Genomic DNA, 22,306 nt, shown 5'->3' on the forward strand with positions numbered 1-22,306 from the left:
ATCGGAATTAAATAGAAAATGCACAATGCCGACTTAAGTACAAGAAAACTGACTCTTCTTACTGTCTATGTTTTGAACCATTTCTGTGACACTAGTTATAGATTCCGATGCTTCACTTCAGGTTTACTGTATCCCTCTGACCTCCTTATTGACGATGAAACACAGAAATTGCATCGGAATTATATACAAAAGGCACAATGCCTACTCAAGTACAAGAGGACTGGCTCTTCTTACTGTCTATGTTTTGAAGCTTTCCTGTGAGACCGGTTTTAGATTGCGATGCTTCACTTCAGGTTTACTGTATCCCTTGGACGTTCTTATTGACGACGAAACACAGAAATTGCATCGGCATTAAATACAAAAGGCACAATGCCGACTCAAGTACAAGAAGACTGGCTTTTCTTTCTGTCTATGTTTTGAACCATTCATGTGACACTAGTTATAGATTCCGATGATTCACTTCAGGTTCACTGTATCCCTCTGACCTCCTTATTGACGATCACACACAGAAATTGCATCGGAATTAAATGCAAAAGGCACAATGCCGACTCAAGTACAAGAAGGCTGGCTCATCTTACTGTCTATCTTTCGAACCATTCCTGTGACACTAGTTATAGATTCCGATGCTTCACTTCAGGTTTTCTGTATCCCTCTGACCTCCTTATTGACGATGAAACACAGAAATTGCATCGGAATTAAATAGAAAAGGCACAATGCCGACTTAAGTACATGACAACTGACCCTTCTTACTGTCTATGTTTTGAACCATTCCTGTGACCCTAGTTACAGATTCCGATGCTTCACTTCAGGTTTATTGTATCTCTCTGACCTTCTTATTCACAATGAAACACAGAAATTGCATCGGAATTAAATACAATAGGCACAATGCCGACTTAAGTACAAGAAAACTGACTCCTCTTACTGTCTATGTTTTGATCCATTCCTGTGACAGTAGTTATAAATTCCGATGCTTCACTTAGGGTTTACTGTATCCCTCTGACCTTCTTATTGACGATGAAACACAGAAATTGCATCGGAAAGATATACAAAAAGCACAGTGCTGACTCAAGTACTAGAGGACTGGCTCTTCTTACTGTCTATGTTTTGAACCTTTCCTGTGAGACCGGTTTTTGATTCCGACGCTTCACTTCAGGTTCACTGTATCCCGTGGACTTCATTATTGACGATGAAACACAGAAATTGCATTGGAATTAAATACAAAAGGCACAATACTGACTTAAGTACAAGAAAACTGACTCTTCTCACTGTCTATGTTTTGAACCATTCCTGTGACACTAGTTATAGATTCCGATGGTTCACTTCAGGTTTACTGTATCCCTCTGACATTCTTATTGACGATGAAACACAGACATTCCGTCGGAATTAAATAGAAAAGACACAATGCCGATTCAAGTACAAGAAAACTGACTCTTCTTACTCTCTATGTTTTGAACCATTCCTGTGACACTAGTTACAGATTCCGATGCTTCACTTCAGGTTTACTGTATCCCTCTGACCGTCTTATTGACGATGAAATACAGAAATTGCATCAGAATTAAATAGAAAAGGCACAATGCCGACTTAAGTACAAGAAAACTGACTCTTCTTACTGTCTATGATTTGAACCATTTCTGTGACACTAGTTATAGATTCCGATGCTTCACTTCAGGTTTACTGTATCCCTCTGACCTTCTTATTGACGACGAAACACAGAAATTGCATCGGAATTAAATAGAAAACGCACAATGCCGACTTAAGTACAAGAAAACTGACTCTTCTTACTGTCTATGTTTTGAACCATTTCTGTGACACTAGTTACAGATTCCGATGCTTCACTTCGGGTTTACTGTATCCCTCTGGCCTTCTTATTGACGATGAAACACAGAAATTGCATCGGCATTAAATAGAAAAGGCACAATGACGACTCAAGTACATGAAAACTGACTCTTCTTACTGTCTATGTTTTGGACCACTCCTGTGACACCAGGTATAGATTCCGTTGCTCCACTTCAGGTGTACTGTATCCCTCTGACCTTCAGGGTGACGATGAAACACAGAAATTGCATCGGAATTAAGCAGAAAAGGCACAATGCCGACTTAAGTACAAGACAACTGACTCTTCTTACTGTCTATGTTTTGAACCATTCCTGTGACACTAGTTATAGATTCCGATGCTTCACTTCATGTTTACTGTATCCCTCAGACCTTCTTATTGACGATGAAACACAGAAATTGCATCGGAATTATATACAAAAGGCACAATGCCGACTCAAGTAAAAGAGGACTTGCTCTTCCTACTGTCTATGTTCTGAACCTCTCCTGTGAGACCGGTTTTAGATTCCGATGCTTCACTTCATGTTTACTGTATCTCTTGGCCCTTCTTATTGACGACGAAACACAGAAATTGCATCGGAATTAAATAGAAAAGTCACAATGCCGACTTACGTACAAGAAGACTGACTCTTCTTACTGTCTACGTTTTGAACCATTCCTGTGACACTAGTTATAGATTCCGATGCTTCACTTCAGGTTTACTGTATCCCTCTGACCTCCTTATTGAAGATGAAACACAGAAATTGCATCGGAATTAAATAGAAAAGGCACAATGCCGACTTAAGTACAAGACAATTGACCCTTCTTACTGTCTATGTTTTGAACCATTCCTGTGACACTAGTTACAGATTCCGATGCTTCACTTCAGGCTTATTGTATCTCTCTGACCTTCTTATTGACGATGAAACATAGAAATTGCATCGGAATTAAATACAAAAGGCACAATGCCGGTACAAGAAAACTATCTCATCTTACTGTCTATGTTTTGAACCATTCCTGTGACAGTAGTTATAAATTCCGATGCTTCACTTCGGGTTTACTGTATCCCTCTGACCTTCTTATTGACGATGAAACACAGAAATTGCATCGGAAAGATATACAAAAAGCACAGTGCTGACTCAAGTACAAGAGGACTGGCTCTTCTTACTGTCTATGTTTTGAACCTTTCCTGTGAGACCAGTTTTTGATTCTGTCGCTTCACTTCAGGTTCACTGTATCCCGTGGCTTCATTATTGACGATGAAACACAGAAATTGCATTGGAATTAAATACTAAAGGCACAATACTGACTTAAGTACAAGAAAACTGACTCTTCTCACTGTCTATGTTTTGAACCATTCCTGTGACACTAGTTATAGATTCCAATGGTTCACTTCAGGTTTACTGTATCCCTCTGACATTCTTATTGACGATGAAACACAGACATTCCATCGGAATTAAATAGAAAAGACACAATGCCGATTCAAGTACAAGAAAACTGACTCTTCTTACTGTCTATGTTTTGAACCATTCCTGTGACACTAGTTACAGATTCCGATGCTTCACTTCAGGTTTACTGTATCCCTCTGACCTTCTTATTGACGATGAAATACAGAAATTGCATCAGAATTAAATAGAAAAGGCACAATGCCGACTTAAGTACAAGAAAACTGACTCTTCTTACTGTCTATGATTTGAACCATTTCTGTGACACTAGTTATAGATTCCGATGCTTCACTTCAGGTCTACTGTATCCCTCTGACCTTCTTATTAACGATGAAACACAGAAATCGCATCGGAATTAAATAGAAAACGCACAATGCCGACTTAAGTACAAGAAAACTGACTCTTCTTACTGTCTATGTTTTGAACCATTTCTGTGACACTAGTTATAGATTCCGATGCTTCACTTCAGGTTTACTGTATCCCTCTGACCTCCTTATTGACGATGAAACACAGAAATTGCATCGGAATTATATACAAAAGGCACAATGCCTACTCAAGTACAAGACGACTGGCTCTTCTTACTGTCTATGTTTTGAAGCTTTCCTGTGAGACCGGTTTTAGAATGCGATGCTTCACTTCAGATTTACTGTATCCCTTGGACGTTCTTATTGACGACGAAACACAGAAATTGCATCGGAATTAAATACAAAAGGCACAATGCCGACTCAAGTACAAGAAGACTGGCTTTTCTTTCTGTCTATGTTTTGAACCATTCCTGTGACACTAGTTATAGATTCCGATGATTCACTTCAGGTTCACTGTATCCCTCTGACCTCCTTATTGACGATCACACACAGAAATTGCATCGGAATTAAATGCAAAAGGCACAATGCCGACTCAAGTACAAGAAGGCTGGCTCATCTTACTGTCTATTTTTTGAACCATTCCTGTGACACTAGTTATAGATTCCGATGCTTCACTTCAGGTTTTCTGTATCCCTCTGACCTCCTTATTGACGATGAAACACAGAAATTGCATCGGAATTAAATAGAAAAGGCACAATGCCGACTTAAGTACATGACAACTGACCCTTCTTACTGTCTATGTTTTGAACCATTCCTGTGACCCTAGTTACAGATTCCGATGCTTCACTTCAGGTTTATTGTATCTCTCTGACCTTCTTATTCACAATGAAACACAGAAATTGCATCGGAATTAAATACAATAGGCACAATGCCGACTTAAGTACAAGAAGACTGACTCTTCTTACTGTCTATGTTTTGAACCATTCCTGTGACAGTAGTTATAAATTCCGATGCTTCACTTCGGGTTTACTGTATCCCTCTGACCTTCTTATTGACGATGAAACACAGAAATTGCATCGGAAAGATATACAAAAAGCACAGTGCTGACTCAAGTACAAGAGGACTGGCTCTTCTTACTGTCTATGTTTTGAACCTTTCCTGTGAGACCGGTTTTTGATTCCGACGCTTCACTTCAGGTTCACTGTATCCCGTGGACTTCATTATTGACGATGAAACACAGAAATTGCATTGGAATTAAATACAAAAGGCACCATACTGACTTAAGTACAAGAAAACTGACTCTTCTCACTGTCTATGTTTTGAACCATTCCTGTGACACTAGTTATAGATTCCGATGGTTCACTTCAGGTTTACTGTATCCCTCTGACATTCTTATTGACGATGAAACACAGACATTCCGTCGGAATTAAATAGAAAAGACACAATGCCGATTCAAGTACAAGAAAACTGACTCTTCTTACTCTCTATGTTTTGAACCATTCCTGTGACACTAGTTACAGATTCCGATGCTTCACTTCAGGTTTACTGTATCCCTCTGACCTTCTTATTGACGATGAAATACAGAAATTGCATCAGAATTAAATAGAAAAGGCACAATGCCGACTTAAGTACAAGAAAACTGACTCTTCTTACTGTCTATGATTTGAACCATTTCTGTGACACTAGTTATAGATTCCGCTGCTTCACTTCAGGTCTACTGTATCCCTCTGACCTTCTTATTAACGATGAAACACAGAAATTGCATCGGAATTAAATAGAAAAGGCACAATGCCGACTTAAGTACAAGAAAACTGACTCTTCTTACTGTCTATGTTTTGAACCATTTCTGTGACACTAGTTATAGATTCCGATGCTTCACTTCAGGTTTATTGTATCTCTCTGACCTTCTTATTCACAATGAAACACAGAAATTGCATCGGAATTAAATACAATAGGCACAATGCCGACTTAAGTACAAGAAGACTGACTCTTCTTACTGTCTATGTTTTGAACCATTCCTGTGACAGTAGTTATAAATTCCGATGCTTCACTTCGGGTTTACTGTATCCCTCTGACCTTCTTATTGACGATGAAACACAGAAATTGCATCGGAAAGATATACAAAAAGCACAGTGCTGACTCAAGTACAAGAGGACTGGCTCTTCTTACTGTCTATGTTTTGAACCTTTCCTGTGAGACCGGTTTTTGATTCCGACGCTTCACTTCAGGTTCACTGTATCCCGTGGACTTCATTGTTGACGATGAAACACAGAAATTGCATTGGAATTAAATACAAAAGGCACAATACTGACTTAAGTACAAGAAAACTGACTCTTCTCACTGTCTATGTTTTGAACCATTCCTGTGACACTAGTTATAGATTCCGATGGTTCATTTCAGGTTTACTGTATCCCTCTGACATTCTTATTGACGATGAAACACAGACATTCCGTCGGAATTAAATAGAAAAGACACAATGCCGATTCAAGTACAAGAAAACTGACTCTTCTTACTCTCTATGTTTTGAACCATTCCTGTGACACTAGTTACAGATTCCGATGCTTCACTTCAGGTTTACTGTATCCCTCTGACCTTCTTATTGACGATGAAATACAGAAATTGCATCAGAATTAAATAGAAAAGGCACAATGCCGACTTAAGTACAAGAAAACTGACTCTTCTTACTGTCTATGATTTGAACCATTTCTGTGACACTAGTTATAGATTCCGATGCTTCACTTCAGGTCTACTGTATCCCTCTGACCTTCTTATTAACGATGAAACACAGAAATTGCATCGGAATTAAATAGAAAATGCACAATGCCGACTTAAGTACAAGAAAACTGACTCTTCTTACTGTCTATGTTTTGAACCATTTCTGTGACACTAGTTATAGATTCCGATGCTTCACTTCAGGTTTACTGTATTCCTCTGACCTCCTTATTGACGATGAAACACAGAAATTGCATCGGAATTATATACAAAAGGCACAATGCCTACTCAAGTACAAGAGGACTGGCTCTTCTTACTGTCTATGTTTTGAAGCTTTCCTGTGAGACCGGTTTTACATTGCGATGCTTCACTTCAGGTTTACTGTATCCCTTGGACGTTCTTATTGACGACGAAACACAGAAATTGCATCGGAATTAAATACAAAAGGCACAATGCCGACTCAAGTACAAGAAGACTGGCTTTTCTTTCTGTCTATGTTTTGAACCATTCATGTGACACTAGTTATAGATTCCGATGATTCACTTCAGGTTCACTGTATCCCTCTGACCTCCTTATTGACGATCACACACAGAAATTGCATCGGAATTAAATGCAAAAGGCACAATGCCGACTCAAGTACAAGAAGGCTGGCTCATCATACTGTCTATCTTTCGAACCATTCCTGTGACACTAGTTATAGATTCCGATGCTTCACTTCAGGTTTTCTGTATCCCTCTGACCTCCTTATTGACGATGAAACACAGAAATTGCATCGGAATTAAATAGAAAAGGCACAATGCCGACTTAAGTACATGACAACTGACCCTTCTTACTGTCTATGTTTTGAACCATTCCTGTGACCCTAGTTACAGATTCCGATGCTTCACTTCAGGTTTATTGTATCTCTCTGACCTTCTTATTCACAATGAAACACAGAAATTGCATCGGAATTAAATACAATAGGCACAATGCCGACTTAAGTACAAGAAAACTGACTCTTCTTACTGTCTATGTTTTGATCCATTCCTGTGACAGTAGTTATAAATTCCGATGCTTCACTTAGGGTTTACTGTATCCCTCTGACCTTCTTATTGACGATGAAACACAGAAATTGCATCGGAAAGATATACAAAAAGCACAGTGCTGACTCAAGTACTAGAGGACTGGCTCTTCTTACTGTCTATGTTTTGAACCTTTCCTGTGAGACCGGTTTTTGATTCCGACGCTTCACTTCAGGTTCACTGTATCCCGTGGACTTCATTATTGACGATGAAACACAGAAATTGCATTGGAATTAAATACAAAAGGCACAATACGGACTTAAGTACAAGAAAACTGACTCTTCTCACTGTCTATGTTTTGAACCATTCCTGTGACACTAGTTATAGATTCCGATGGTTCACTTCAGGTTTACTGTATCCCTCTGACATTCTTATTGACGATGAAACACAGTCATTCCGTCGGAATTAAATAGAAAAGACACAATGCCGATTCAAGTACAAGAAAACTGACTCTTCTTACTCTCTATGTTTTGAACCATTCCTGTGACACTAGTTACAGATTCCGATGCTTCACTTCAGGTTTACTGTATCCCTCTGACCGTCTTATTGACGATGAAATACAGAAATTGCATCAGAATTAAATAGAAAAGGCACAATGCCGACTTAAGTACAAGAAAACTGACTCTTCTTACTGTCTATGATTTGAACCATTTCTGTGACACTAGTTATAGATTCCGATGCTTCACTTCAGGTTTACTGTATCCCTCTGACCTTCTTATTGACGACGAAACACAGAAATTGCATCGGAAGTAAATAGAAAACGCACAATGCCGACTTAAGTACAAGAAAACTGACTCTTCTTACTGTCTATGTTTTGAACCATTTCTGTGACACTAGTTACAGATTCCGATGCTTCACTTCGGGTTTACTGTATCCCTCTGGCCTTCTTATTTACGATGAAACACAGAAATTGCATCGGCATTAAATAGAAAAGGCACAATGACGACTCAAGTACATGAAAACTGACTCTTCTTACTGTCTATGTTTTGGACCACTCCTGTGACACCAGGTATAGATTCCGTTGCTCCACTTCAGGTGTACTGTATCCCTCTGACCTTCAGGGTGACGATGAAACACAGAAATTGCATCGGAATTAAGCAGAAAAGGCACAATGCCGACTTAAGTACAAGACAACTGACTCTTCTTACTGTCTATGTTTTGAACCATTCCTGTGACACTAGTTATAGATTCCGATGCTTCACTTCATGTTTACTGTATCCCTCAGACCTTCTTATTGACGATGAAACACAGAAATTGCATCGGAATTATATACAAAAGGCACAATGCCGACTCAAGTAAAAGAGGACTTGCTCTTCCTACTGTCTATGTTCTGAACCTCTCCTGTGAGACCGGTTTTAGATTCCGATGCTTCACTTCAGGTTTACTGTATCTCTTGGCCCTTCTTATTGACGACGAAACACAGAAATTGCATCGGAATTAAATAGAAAAGTCACAATGCCGACTTACGTACAAGAAGACTGACTCTTCTTACTGTCTACGTTTTGAACCATTCCTGTGACACTAGTTATAGATTCCGATGCTTCACTTCAGGTTTACTGTATCCCTCTGACCTCCTTATTGAAGATGAAACACAGAAATTGCATCGGAATTAAATAGAAAAGGCACAATGCCGACTTAAGTACAAGACAATTGACCCTTCTTACTGTCTATGTTTTGAACCATTCCTGTGACACTAGTTACAGATTCCGATGCTTCACTTCAGGTTTATTGTATCTCTCTGACCTTCTTATTGACGATGAAACATAGAAATTGCATCAGAATTAAATACAAAAGGCACAATGCCGGTACAAGAAAACTAACTCATCTTACTGTCTATGTTTTGAACCATTCCTGTGGCAGTAGTTATAAATTCCGATGCTTCACTTCGGGTTTACTGTATCCCTCTGACCTTCTTATTGACGATGAAACACAGAAATTGCATCGGAATGATATACAAAAAGCACAGTGCTGACTCAAGTACAAGAGGACTGGCTCTTCTTACTGTCTATGTTTTGAACCTTTCCTGTGAGACCGGTTTTTGATTCCGACAAACACTTCAGGTTCACTGTATCCCTTGGACCCCATTATTGAAAATGAAACACAGAAATTCCATTGCAAATAAATACAAAAGGCACAATACTGACTTAAGTACAGGAAGACTGACTCTTCTTACTGTCTATGTTTTGAACCATTCCTGTGACACTAGTTATAGATTCTGATGGTTCACTTCAGGTTTACTGTATCCCTCTGACATTCTGATCGACGATGAAACACAGACATTGCATCGGAATTAAATAGAAAAGACACAATGCCGATTCAAGTACAAGAAAACTGACTCTTCTTACTGTCTATGGTTTGAACCATTCCTGTGACACTAGTTATAGATTCCGATGCTTCGCTTCAGGTTTACTGTATCCCCCTGACCTCCTTATTGACGATGTAACACAGAATTTGCATCGGAATTAAATAGAAATGTCACAATGCAGACTGAAGTACAAGACAACTGACTCTTCTTACTGTCTATGTTTTGGCCCACTCCAGTGACACCAGGTACAGATTCCGTTGCTCCACTTCAGGTGTACTGTATCTCTCTGACCTTCTTATTGACGATGAAACACAGAAATTACATCGGAATTAAATGCAAAAGGCACAATGCCGACTCAAGTACAAGAAGGCTGGCTCATCTTACTGTCTATCTTTCGAACCATTCCTGTGACACTAGTTATAGATTCCGATGCTTCACTTCAGGTTTTCTGTATCCCTCTGACTTCCGTATTGACGATGAAACACAGAAATTGCATCGGAATTAAATAGAAAAGGCACAACGCCGACTTAAGTACATGACAACTGACCCTTCTTACTGTCTATGTTTTGAACCATTCCTGTGACCCTAGTTACAGATTCCGATGCTTCACTTCAGGTTTATTGTATCTCTCTGACCTTCTTATTCACAATGAAACACAGAAATTGCATCGGAATTAAATACAATAGGCACAATGTAGACTTAAGTACAAGAAAACTGACTCTTCTTACTGTCTATGTTTTGAACCATTCCTGTGACAGTAGTTATAAATTCCGATGCTTCACTTCGGGTTTACTGTATCCCTCTGACCTTCTTATTGACGATGAAACACAGAAATTGCATCGGAAAGATATACAAAAAGCACAGTGCTGACTCAAGTACAAGAGGACTGGCTCTTCTTACTGTCTATGTTTTGAACCTTTCCTGTGAGACCGGTTTTTGATTCCGACGCTTCACTTCAGGTTCACTGTATCCCGTGGACTTCAGTATTGACGATGAAACACAGAAATTGCATTGGAATTAAATACAAAAGGCACAATACTGACTTAAGTACAAGAAAACTGACTCTTCTCACTGTCTATGTTTTGAACCATTCCTGTGACACTAGTTATAGATTCCGATGGTTCACTTCAGGTTTACTGTATCCCTCTGACATTCGTATTGACGATGAAACACAGACATTGCGTCGGAATTAAATAGAAAAGACACAATGCCGATTCAAGTACAAGAAAACTGACTCTTCCTACTCTCTATGTTTTGAACCATTCCTGTGACACTAGTTACAGATTCCGATGCTTCACTTCAGGTTTACTGTATCCCTCTGACCTTCTTATTGACGATGAAATACAGAAATTGCATCAGAATTAAATAGAAAAGGCACAATGCCGACTTAAGTACAAGAAAACTGACTCTTCTTACTGTCTATGATTTGAACCATTTCTGTGACACTAGTTATAGATTCCGATGCTTCACTTCAGGTTTACTGTATCCCTCTGACCTTCTTATTGACGACGAAACACAGAAATTGCATCGGAATTAAATACAATAGGCACAATGCCGACTTAAGTACAAGAAAACTGACTCTTCTTACTGTCTATGTTTTGAACAATTCCTGTGACAGTAGTTATAAATTCCGATGCTTCACTTCGGGTTTACTGTATCCCTCTGACCTTCTTATTGACGATGAAACACAGAAATTGCATCGGAAAGATATACAAAAAGCACAGTGCTGACTCAAGTACAAGAGGACTGGCTCTTCTTACTGTCTATGTTTTGAACCTTTCCTGTGAGACCAGTTTTTGATTCCGTCGCTTCACTTCAGGTTCACTGTATCCCGTGGACTTCATTATTGACGATGAAACACAGAAATTGCATTGGAATTAAATACAAAAGGCACAATACTGACTTAAGTACAAGAAAACTGACTCTTCTCACTGTCTATGTTTTGAACCATTCCTGTGACACTAGTTATAGATTCCGATGGTTCACTTCAGGTTTACTGTAGCCCTCTGACATTCTTATTGACGATGAAACACAGACATTCCATCGGAATTAAATAGAAAAGACACAATGCCGATTCAAGTACAAGAAAACTGACTCTTCTTACTGTCTATGTTTTGAACCATTATTGTGACACTAGTTACAGATTCCGATGCTTCACTTCAGGTTTACTGTATCCCTCTGACCTTCTTATTGACGATGAAATACAGAAATTGCATCAGAATTAAATAGAAAAGGCACAATGCCGACTTAAGTACAAGAAAACTGACTCTTCTTACTGTCTATGTTTTGAACCATTTCTGTGACACTAGTTATAGATTCTGATGCTTCACTTCAGGTTTACTGTATCCCTCTGACCTCCTTATTGACGATGAAACACAGAAATTGCATCGGAATTATATACAAAAGGCACAATGCCTACTCAAGTACAAGAGGACTGGTTCTTCTTACTGTCTATGTTTTGAAGCTTTCCTGTGAGACCGGTTTTAGATTGCGATGTTTCACTTCAGGTTTACTGTATCCCTTGGACGTTCTTATTGACCACGAAACACAGAAATTGCATCGGAATTAAATACAAAAGGCACAATGCCGACTCAAGTACAAGAAGACTGGCTTTTCTTTCTGTCTATGTTTTGAACCATTCCTGTGACACTGGTTATAGATTCCGATGATTCACTTCAGGTTCACTGTATCCCTCTGACCTCCTTATTGACGATCACACACAGAAATTGCATCGGAAGTAAATGCAAAAGGCACAATGCCGACTCAAGTACTAGAAGGCTGGCTCATCTTACTGTCTATCTTTCGAACCATTCCTGTGACACTAGTTATAGATTCCGATGCTTCACTTCAGGTTTTCTGTATCCCTCTGACCTCCTTATTGACGATGAAATACATAATTGCATCGGAATTAAATAGAAAAGGCACAATGCCGACTTAAGTACATGACAACTGACCCTTCTTACTGTCTATGTTTTGAACCATTCCTGTGACCCTAGTTACAGATCCCGATGCTTCACTTCAGGTTTATTGTATCTCTCTGACCTTCGTATTCACAATGAAACACAGAAATTGCATCGGAATTAAATACAATAGGCACAATGCCGACTTAAGTACAAGAAAACTGACTCTTCTTACTGTCTATGTTTTGAACCATTCCTGTGACAGTAGTTATAAATTCCGATGCTTCACTTCGGGTTTACTGTATCCCTCTGGCCTTCTTATTGACGATGAAACACAGAAATTGCATCGGCATTAAATAGAAAAGGCACAATGACGACTCAAGTACATGAAAACTGACTCTTCTTACTGTCTATGTTTTGGACCACTCCTGTGACACCAGGTATAGATTCCGTTGCTCCACTTCAGGTGTACTGTATCCCTCTGACCTTCTTGGTGACGATGAAACACAGAAATTGCATCGGAATTAAACAGAAAAGGCACAATGCCGACTTAAGTACAAGACAACTGACTCTTCTTACTGTCTATGTTTTGAACCATTTCTGTGACACTAGTTATAGATTCCGATGCTTCACTTCAGGTTTACTGTATCCCTCTGACCTCCTTATTGACGATGAAACACAGAAATTGCATCGGAATTATATACAAAAGGCACAATGCCTACTCAAGTACAAGAGGACTGGCTCTTCTTACTGTCTATGTTTTGAAGCTTTCCTGTGAGACCGGTTTTAGATTGCGATGCTTCACTTCAGGTTTACTGTATCCCTTGGACGTTCTTATTGACGACGAAACTCAGAAATTGCATCGGAATTAAATACAAAAGGCACAATGCCGACTCAAGTACAAGAAGACTGGCTTTTCTTTCTGTCTATGTTTTGAACCATTCCTGTGACACTAGTTATAGATTCCGATGATTCACTTCAGGTTCACTGTATCCCTCTGACCTCCTTATTCACGATCACACACAGAAATTGAATCGGAATTAAATGCAAAAGGCACAATGCCGACTCAAGTACAAGAAGGCTTGCTCATCTTACTGTCTATCTTCCGAACCATTCCTGTGACACTAGTTATAGATTCCGATGCTTCACTTCAGGTTTTCTGTATCCCTCTGACCTCCTTATTGACGATGAAACACAGAAATTGCATCGGAATTAAATAGAAAAGGCACAATGCCGACTTAAGTACATGACAACTGACCCTTCTTACTGTCTATGTTTTGAACCATTCCTGTGACCCTAGTTACAGATTCCGATGCTTCACTTCAGGTTTATTGTATCTCTCTGACCTTCTTATTCACAATGAAACACAGAAATTGCATCGGAATTAAATACAATAGGCACAATGCCGACTTAAGTACAAGAAAACTGACTCTTCTTACTGTCCATGTTTTGAACCATTCCTGTGACAGTAGTTATAAATTCCGATGCTTCACTTCGGGTTTACTGTTTCCCTCTGACCTTCTTATTGACGATGAAACACAGAAATTGCATCGGAAAGATATACAAAAAGCACAGTGCTGACTCAAGTACAAGAGGACTGGCTCTTCTTAGTGTCTATGTTTTGAACCTTTCCTGTGAGACCGGTTTTTGATTCCGACGCTTCACTTCAGGTTCACTGTATCCCGTGGACTTCATTATTGACGATGAAACACAGAAATTGCATTGGAATTAAATACAAAAGGCACAATACTGACTTAAGTACAAGAAAACTGACTCTTCTCACTGTCTATGTTTTGAACCATTCCTGTGACACTAGTTATAGATTCCGATGGTTCACTTCAGGTTTACTGTATCCCTCTGACATTCTTATTGACGATGAAACACAGACATTCCGTCGGAATTAAATAGAAAAGACACAATGCCGATTCAAGTACAAGAAAACTGACTCTTCTTACTCTCTATGTTTTGAACCATTCCTGTGACACTAGTTACAGATTCCGATGCTTCACTTCAGGTTTACTGTATCCCTCTGACCTTCTTATTGACGATGAAATACAGAAATTGCATCAGAATTAAATAGAAAAGGCACAATGCCGACTTAAGTACAAGAAAACTGACTCTTCTTACTGTCTATGATTTGAACCGTTTCTGTGACACTAGTTATAGATTCCGATGCTTCACTTCAGGTTTACTGTATCCCTCTGACCTTCTTATTGACGACGAAACATCCGATGCAATTTCTGTGTTTCATCGTCAATAAGAAGGTCAGAGGGATACAGTAAACCCGAAGTGAAGCATCGGAATTTATAACTACTGTCACAGGAATGGTTCAAAACATAGACAGTAAGATGAGTTAGTTTTCTTGTACCGGCATTGTGCCTTTTGTATTTAATTCCGATGCAATTTCTATGTTTCATCGTCAATAAGAAGGTCAGAGAGATACAATAAACCTGAAGTGAAGCATCGGAATCTGTAACTAGTGTCACAGGAATGGTTCAAAACATAGACAGTAAGAAGGGTCAATTGTCTTGTACTTAAGTCGGCATTGTGCCTTTTCTATTTAATTCCGATGCAATTTCTGTGTTTCATCTTCAATAAGGAGGTCAGAGGGATACAGTAAACCTGAAGTGAAGCATCGGAATCTATAACTAGTGTCACAGGAATGGTTCAAAACGTAGACAGTAAGAAGAGTCAGTCTTCTTGTACGTAAGTCGGCATTGTGACTTTTCTATTTAATTCCGATGCAATTTCTGTGTTTCGTCGTCAATAAGAAGGGCCAAGAGATACAGTAAACCTGAAGTGAAGCATCAGAATCCAAAATCGGTCTCAAAGGAAAGGTTCAAAACATAGACAGTAAGAAGAGCCAGTCCTCTTGTACTTATGTCGGCATTGTGACTGTTCTATTTAATTCTGATGCAATTTCTGTGTTTCATCGTCAATAAGAAGGTCAGAGGGATACAGTAATCCTGAAGTGAAGCAACGGAATCTATAACTAGTGTCACAAGAATGGTTCGAAAGATATGTGCCTTTTGCATTTAATTCCGATGCAATTTCTGTGTGTCATCGTCAATAAGGAGGTCAGAGGGATACAGTGAACCTGAAGTGAAGCATCGGAATTTATAACTACTGTCACAGGAATGGTTCAAAACATAGACAGTAAGATGAGTTAGTTTTCTTGTACCGGCATTGTGCCTTTTCTATTTAATTCCGATGCAATTTCTGTGTTTCATCTTCAATAAGAAGGTCAGAGGGATACAGTAAACCTGAAGTGAAGCATCGGAATCTGTAACTAGTGTCACAGGAATGGTTCAAAACATAGAGAGTAAGAAAAGTCAGTTTTCTTGTACTTGAATCGGCATTGTGTCTTTTCTATTTAATTCCGACGGAATGTCTGTGTTTCATCGTCAATAAGAATTTCAGAGTGATACAGTAAACCTGAAGTGAACCATCGGAATCTATAACTAGTGTCACAGGAATGGTTCAAAACATAGACAGTGAGAAGAGTCAGTTTTCTTGTACTTAAGTCAGTATTGTGCCTTTTGTATTTAATTCCAATGCAATTTCTGTGTTTCATCGTCAATAATGAAGTCCACGGGATACAGTGAACCTGAAGTGAAGCGTCGGAATCAAAAACCGGTCTCACAGGAAAGGTTCAAAACATAGACAGTAAGAAGAGCCAGTCCTCTTGTACTTGAGTCAGCACTGTGCTTTTTGTATATCTTTCCGATGCAATTTCTGTGTTTCATCGTCAATAAGAAGGTCAGAGGGATACAGTAAACCCGAAGTGAAGCATCGGAATTTATAACTACTGTCACAGGAATGGTTCAAAACATAGACAGTAAGAAGAGTCAGTTTTCTTGTACTTAAGTCCTCATTGTGCCTATTGTATTTAATTCCGATGCAATTTCTGTGTTTCATTGTGAATACGAAGGTCAGAGAGATACAATAAACCTGAAGTGAAGCATCGGAATCTGTAACTAGGGTCACAGGAATGGTTCAAAACATAGACAGTAAGAAGGGTCAGTTGTCATGTACTTAAGTCGGCATTGTGCCTTTTCTATTTAATTCCGATGCAATTATGTGTTTCATCGTCAATAAGGAGGTCAGAGGGATACAGAAAACCTGAAGTGAAGCATCGGAATCTATAACTAGTGTCACAGGAATGGTTCGAAAGATAGACAGTAAGATGAGCCAGCCTTCTTGTACTTGAGTCGGCATTGTGCCTTTTGCATTTAATTCCGATGCAATTTCTGTGTGTGATCGTCAATAAGGAGGTCAGAGGGATACAGTGAACCTGAAGTGAATCATCGGAATCTATAACTAGTGTCACAGGAATGGTTCAAAACATAGACAGAAAGAAAAGCCAGTCTTCTTGTACTTGAGTCGGCATTGTGCCTTTTGTATTTAATTCCGATGCAATTTCTGTGTTTCGTCGTCAATAAGAACGTCCAAGGGATACAGTAAACCTGAAGTGAAGCATCGCAATCTAAAACCGGTCTCACAGGAAAGCTTCAAAACATAGACAGTAAGAAGAGCCAGTCCTCTTGTACTTGAGTAGGCATTGTGCCTTTTGTATATAATTCCGATGCAATTTCTGTGTTTCATCGTCAATAAGGAGGTCAGAGGGATACAGTAAACCTGAAGTGAAGCATCAGAATCTATAACTAGTGTCACAGAAATGGTTCAAAACATAGACAGTAAGAAGAGTCAGTTTTCTTGTACTTAAGTCGGCATTGTGCGTTTTCTATTTAATTCCGATGCAATTTCTGTGTTTCATCGTTAATAAGAAGGTCAGAGGGATACAGTAGACCTGAAGTGAAGCATCGGAATCTATAACTAGTGTCACAGAAATGGTTCAAATCATAGACGGTAAGAAGAGTCAGTTTTCTTGTACTTAAGTTGGCATTGTGCCTTTTCTATTTAATTCTGATGCAATTTCTGTATTCCATCGTCAATAAGAAGGTCAGAGGGATACAGTAAACCTGAAGTGAAGCATCGGAATCTGTAACTAGTGTCACAGGAATGGTTCAAAACATAGACAGTAAGAAGAGTCAGTTTTCTTGTACTTGAATCGGCATTGTGTCTTTTCTATTTAATTCCGTTGGAATGTCTGTGTTTCATCGTCAATAAGAATGTCAGAGGGATACAGTAAACCTGAAGTGAACCATCGGAATCTATAACTAGTGTCACAGGAATGGTTCAAAACATAGACAGTGAGAAGAGTCAGTTTTCTTGTACTTAAGTCAGTATTGTGCCTTTTGTATTTAATTCCAATGCAATTTCTGTGTTTCATCGTCAATAATGAAGTCCACGGGATACAGTGAACCTGAAGTGAAGCGACGGAATCAAAAACTGGTCTCACAGGAAAGGTTCAAAACTTAGACAGTAGGAAGAGCCAGTCCTCTTGTACTTGAGTCAGCACTGTGCTTCTTGTATATCTTTCCGATGCAATTTCTGTGTTTCATCGTCAATAAGAAGGTCAGAGGGATACAAAAGGCACAATGCCGACTTAAGTAAAAGAAAACTGACTCTTCTTACTGTCTATGTTTGAACCATTCCTGTGACAGTAGTTATAAATTCCGATGCTGCACTTCGGGTTTACTGTATCCCTCTGACCTTCTTATTGACGATGAAACACAGAAATTGCATCGGAATGATATACAAAAAGCACAGTGCTGACTCAAGTACAAGAGGACTGGCTCTTCTTACTGTCTGTGTTTTGAACCTTTCCTGTGAGACCGGTTTTTGATTCCGACGCTTCACTTCAGGTTCACTGTATCCCTTGGACCCCATTATTGACGATGAAACACAGAAATTGCATTGGAATTAAATACAAAAGGCACAATACTGACTTAAGTACAGGAAAACTGACACTTCTTACTGTCTATGTTTTGAACCATTCCTGTGACACTAGTTATAGATTCCGATGGTTCACTTCAGGTTTACTGTATCCCTCTGACATTCTTATTGACGATGAAACACAGAATTTGCATCGGAATTAAATAGAAAAGGCACAATGCCGACTGAAGTACAAGACAACTGACTCTTCTTACTGTCTATGTTTTGGACCACTCCTGTGACACCTTGTATAGATTCCGTTGCTCCACTTCAGGTGTACTGTATCCCTCTGACCTTCTTGGTGACGATGAAACACAGAAATTGCATCGGAATTAAACAGAAAAGGCACAATGCCGACTTAAGTACAAGACAACTGACTCTTCTTACTGTCTATGTTTTGAACCATTCCTGTGACACTAGTTATAGATTCCGATGCTTCACTTCATGTTTACTGTATCCCTCAGACCTTCTTATTGACGATGAAACACAGAAATTGCATCGGAATTATATACAAAAGGCACAATGCCGACTCAAGTAAAAGAGGACTGGCTCTTCCAACTGTCTATGTTCTGAACCTCTCCTGTGAGACCGGTTTTAGATTCCGATGCTTCACTTCAGGTTTACTGTATCTCTTGGCCCTTCTTATTGACGACGAAACACAGAAATTGTATCGCAATTAAATAGAAAAGTCACAATGCCGACTTACGTACAAGAAGACTGACTCTTCTTACTGTCTATGTTTTGAACCATTCCTGTGACACTAGTTATAGTTTCCGATGCTTCACTTCAGGTTTACTGTATCCCTCTGACCTCCTTATTGAAGATGAAACACAGAAATTGCATCGGAATTAAATAGAAAAGGCACAATGCCGACTTCAGTACAAGACAACTGACTCATCTTACTGTCTATGTTTTGAACCATTCCTGTGACGCTAGTTATAGATTCCGATGCTTCACTTCAGGTTTACTGTATCCCTCTGACCTCCTTATTGACGATGAAACACAGAAATTGCATAGGAATTAAATAGAAAAGGCACAATGCCGGTACAAGAAAACTGACTCATCTTACTGTCTATGTTTTGAACCATTCCTGTGACAGTAGTTATAAATTCCGATGCTTCACTTCGGGTTTACTGTATCCCTCTGACCTTCTTATTGACGATGAAACACAGAAATTGCATCGGAATGATATACAAAAAGCACAGTGCTGACTCAAGTACAAGAGGACTGGCTCTTCTTACTGTCTATGTTTAGAAACCTTTCCTGTGAGACCGGTTTTTGATTCCGACGCTTCACTTCAGGTTCACTGTATCCCTTGGTCCCCATTATTGACCATGAAATACAGAAATTGCATTGGAATTAAATACAAAAGGCACAATACTGACTTAAGTACAGGAAGACTGACTCTTCTTACTTTCTATGTTTTGAACCATTCCTGTGACACTAGTTATAGATTCCGATGGTTCACTTCAGGTTTACTGTATCCCTCTGACATTCTGATTCACGATGAAACACAGACATTGCATCGGAATTAAATAGAAAAGACACAATGCCGATTCAAGTACAAGAAAACTGACTCTTCTTACTGTCTATGTTTTGATCCATTCCTGTGACACTAGTTATAGATTCCGATGCTTCACTTCAGGTTTACTGTATCCCCCTGACCTCCTTATTGACGATGTAACACAGAATTTGCATCGGAATTAAATAGATAAGTCACAATGCCGACTAAAGTACAAGACAACTGACTCTTCTTACTGTCTATGTTTTGGACCACTCCTGTGACACCAGGTATAGATTCCGTTGCTCCACTTCAGGTGTACTGTATCCCTCTGACCTGCTTGGTGACGATGAAACACAGAAATTGCATCGTAATTAAATAGAAAAGGCACAATGCCGACTTAAGTACAAGACAACTGACTCATCTTACTGTCTATGTTTTGAACCATTCCTGTGACACTAGTTACAGATTCCGATGCTTCACTTCAGGTATACTGTATCCCTCTGACCTCCTTATTGACGATGAAACACAGAAATTGCATCGGAATTAAATACAAAAAGCACAATGCCGGTACAAGAAAACTGACTCATCTTACTGTCTATGTTTTGAACCATTCCTGTGACAGTAGTTATAAATTCCGATGCTTCACTTCGGGTTTACTGTATCCCTCTGACCTTCTTATTGACGATGAAACACAGAAATTGCATCGGAATGATATACAAAAAGCACAGTGCTGACTCAAGTACAAGAGGACTGGCTCTTCTTACTGTCTATGTTCTGAACCTTTCCTGTGAGACTGGTTTTTGATTCCGACGCTTCACTTCAGGTTCACTGTATCCCTTGGACCCCATTATTGACCATGAAACACAGAAATTGCATTGGAATTAAATACAAAAGGCACAATACTGACTTAAGTACAGGAAGACTGACTCTTCTTACTGTCTATGTTTTGAACCATTCCTGTGACACTAGTTATAGATTCCGATGCTTCACTTCAGGTTTACTGTATCCCTCTGACATTCTGATTGACGATGAAACACAGACATTGCATCGGAATTAAATAGAAAAGACACAATGCCGATTCAAGTGCAAGAAAACTGACTCTTCTTACTGTCTATGGTTTGAACCATTCCTGTGACACTAGTTATAGATTCCGATGCTTCACTTCAGGTTTACTGTATCCCCCTGACCTCCTTATTGACGATGTAACACAGAATTTGCATCGGAATGAAATAGAAAAGTCACAATGCCGACTGAAGTACAAGACAACTGACTCTTCTTACTGTCTATGTTTTGGACCACTCCTGTGACACCAGGTATAGATTCCGTTGCTCCACTTCAGGTGTACTGTATCTCTCCGACCTGCTTGGTGACGATGAAACACAGAAATTGCATCGTAATTAAATAGAAAAGGCACAATGCCGACTTAAGTACAAGACAACTGACTCATCTTACTGTCTATGATTTGAACCATTCCTGTGACACTAGTTATAGATTCCGATGCTTCACTTCAGGTTTACTGTATCCCTCTGACCTCCTTATTGACGATGAAACACAGAAATTGCATCGGAATTAAATAGAAAAGGCACAATGCCGACTTAAGTACAAGACAATTGACCCTTCTTACTGTCTATGTTTTGAACCATTCCTGTGACACTAGTTACAGATTCCGATGCTTCACTTCATGTTTATTGTATCTCTCTGACCTTCTTATTGACGATGAAACACAGAAATTACATCGGAATTAAATACAAAAGGCACAATGCCGACTTAAGTAAAAGAAAACTGACTCTTCTTACTGTCTATGTTTGAACCATTCCTGTGACAGTAGTTATAAATTCCGATGCTGCACTTCGGGTTTACTGTATCCCTCTGACCTTCTTATTGACGATGAAACACAGAAATTGCATCGGAATGATATACAAAAAGCACAGTGCTGACTCAAGTACAAGAGGACTGGCTCTTCTTACTGTCTGTGTTTTGAACCTTTCCTGTGAGACCGGTTTTTGATTCCGACGCTTCACTTCAGGTTCACTGTATCCCTTGGACCCCATTATTGACGATGAAACACAGAAATTGCATTGGAATTAAATACAAAAGGCACAATACTGACTTAAGTACAGGAAAACTGACTGTTCTTACTGTCTATGTTTTGAAACATTCCTGTGACACTAGTTATAGATTGCGATGCTTCACTTCAGGTTTACTGTATCCCTCTGACCTCCTTATTGAAGATGAAACACAGAAATTGCATCGGAATTAAATAGAAAAGGCACAATGCCGACTTCAGTACAAGACAAATGACTCATCTTACTGTCTATGTTTTGAACCATTCCTGTGACACTAGGTATAGATTCCGATGCTTCACTTCAGGTTTACTGTATCCCTCTGACCTCCTTATTGACGATGAAACACAGAAATTGCATC

The sequence above is a fragment of the Schistocerca americana genome, unplaced genomic scaffold (genome assembly GCF_021461395.2).
Source record: "Schistocerca americana isolate TAMUIC-IGC-003095 unplaced genomic scaffold, iqSchAmer2.1 HiC_scaffold_37, whole genome shotgun sequence".
In the NCBI taxonomy this organism is placed as follows: Eukaryota; Metazoa; Arthropoda; class Insecta; order Orthoptera; family Acrididae; genus Schistocerca; species Schistocerca americana.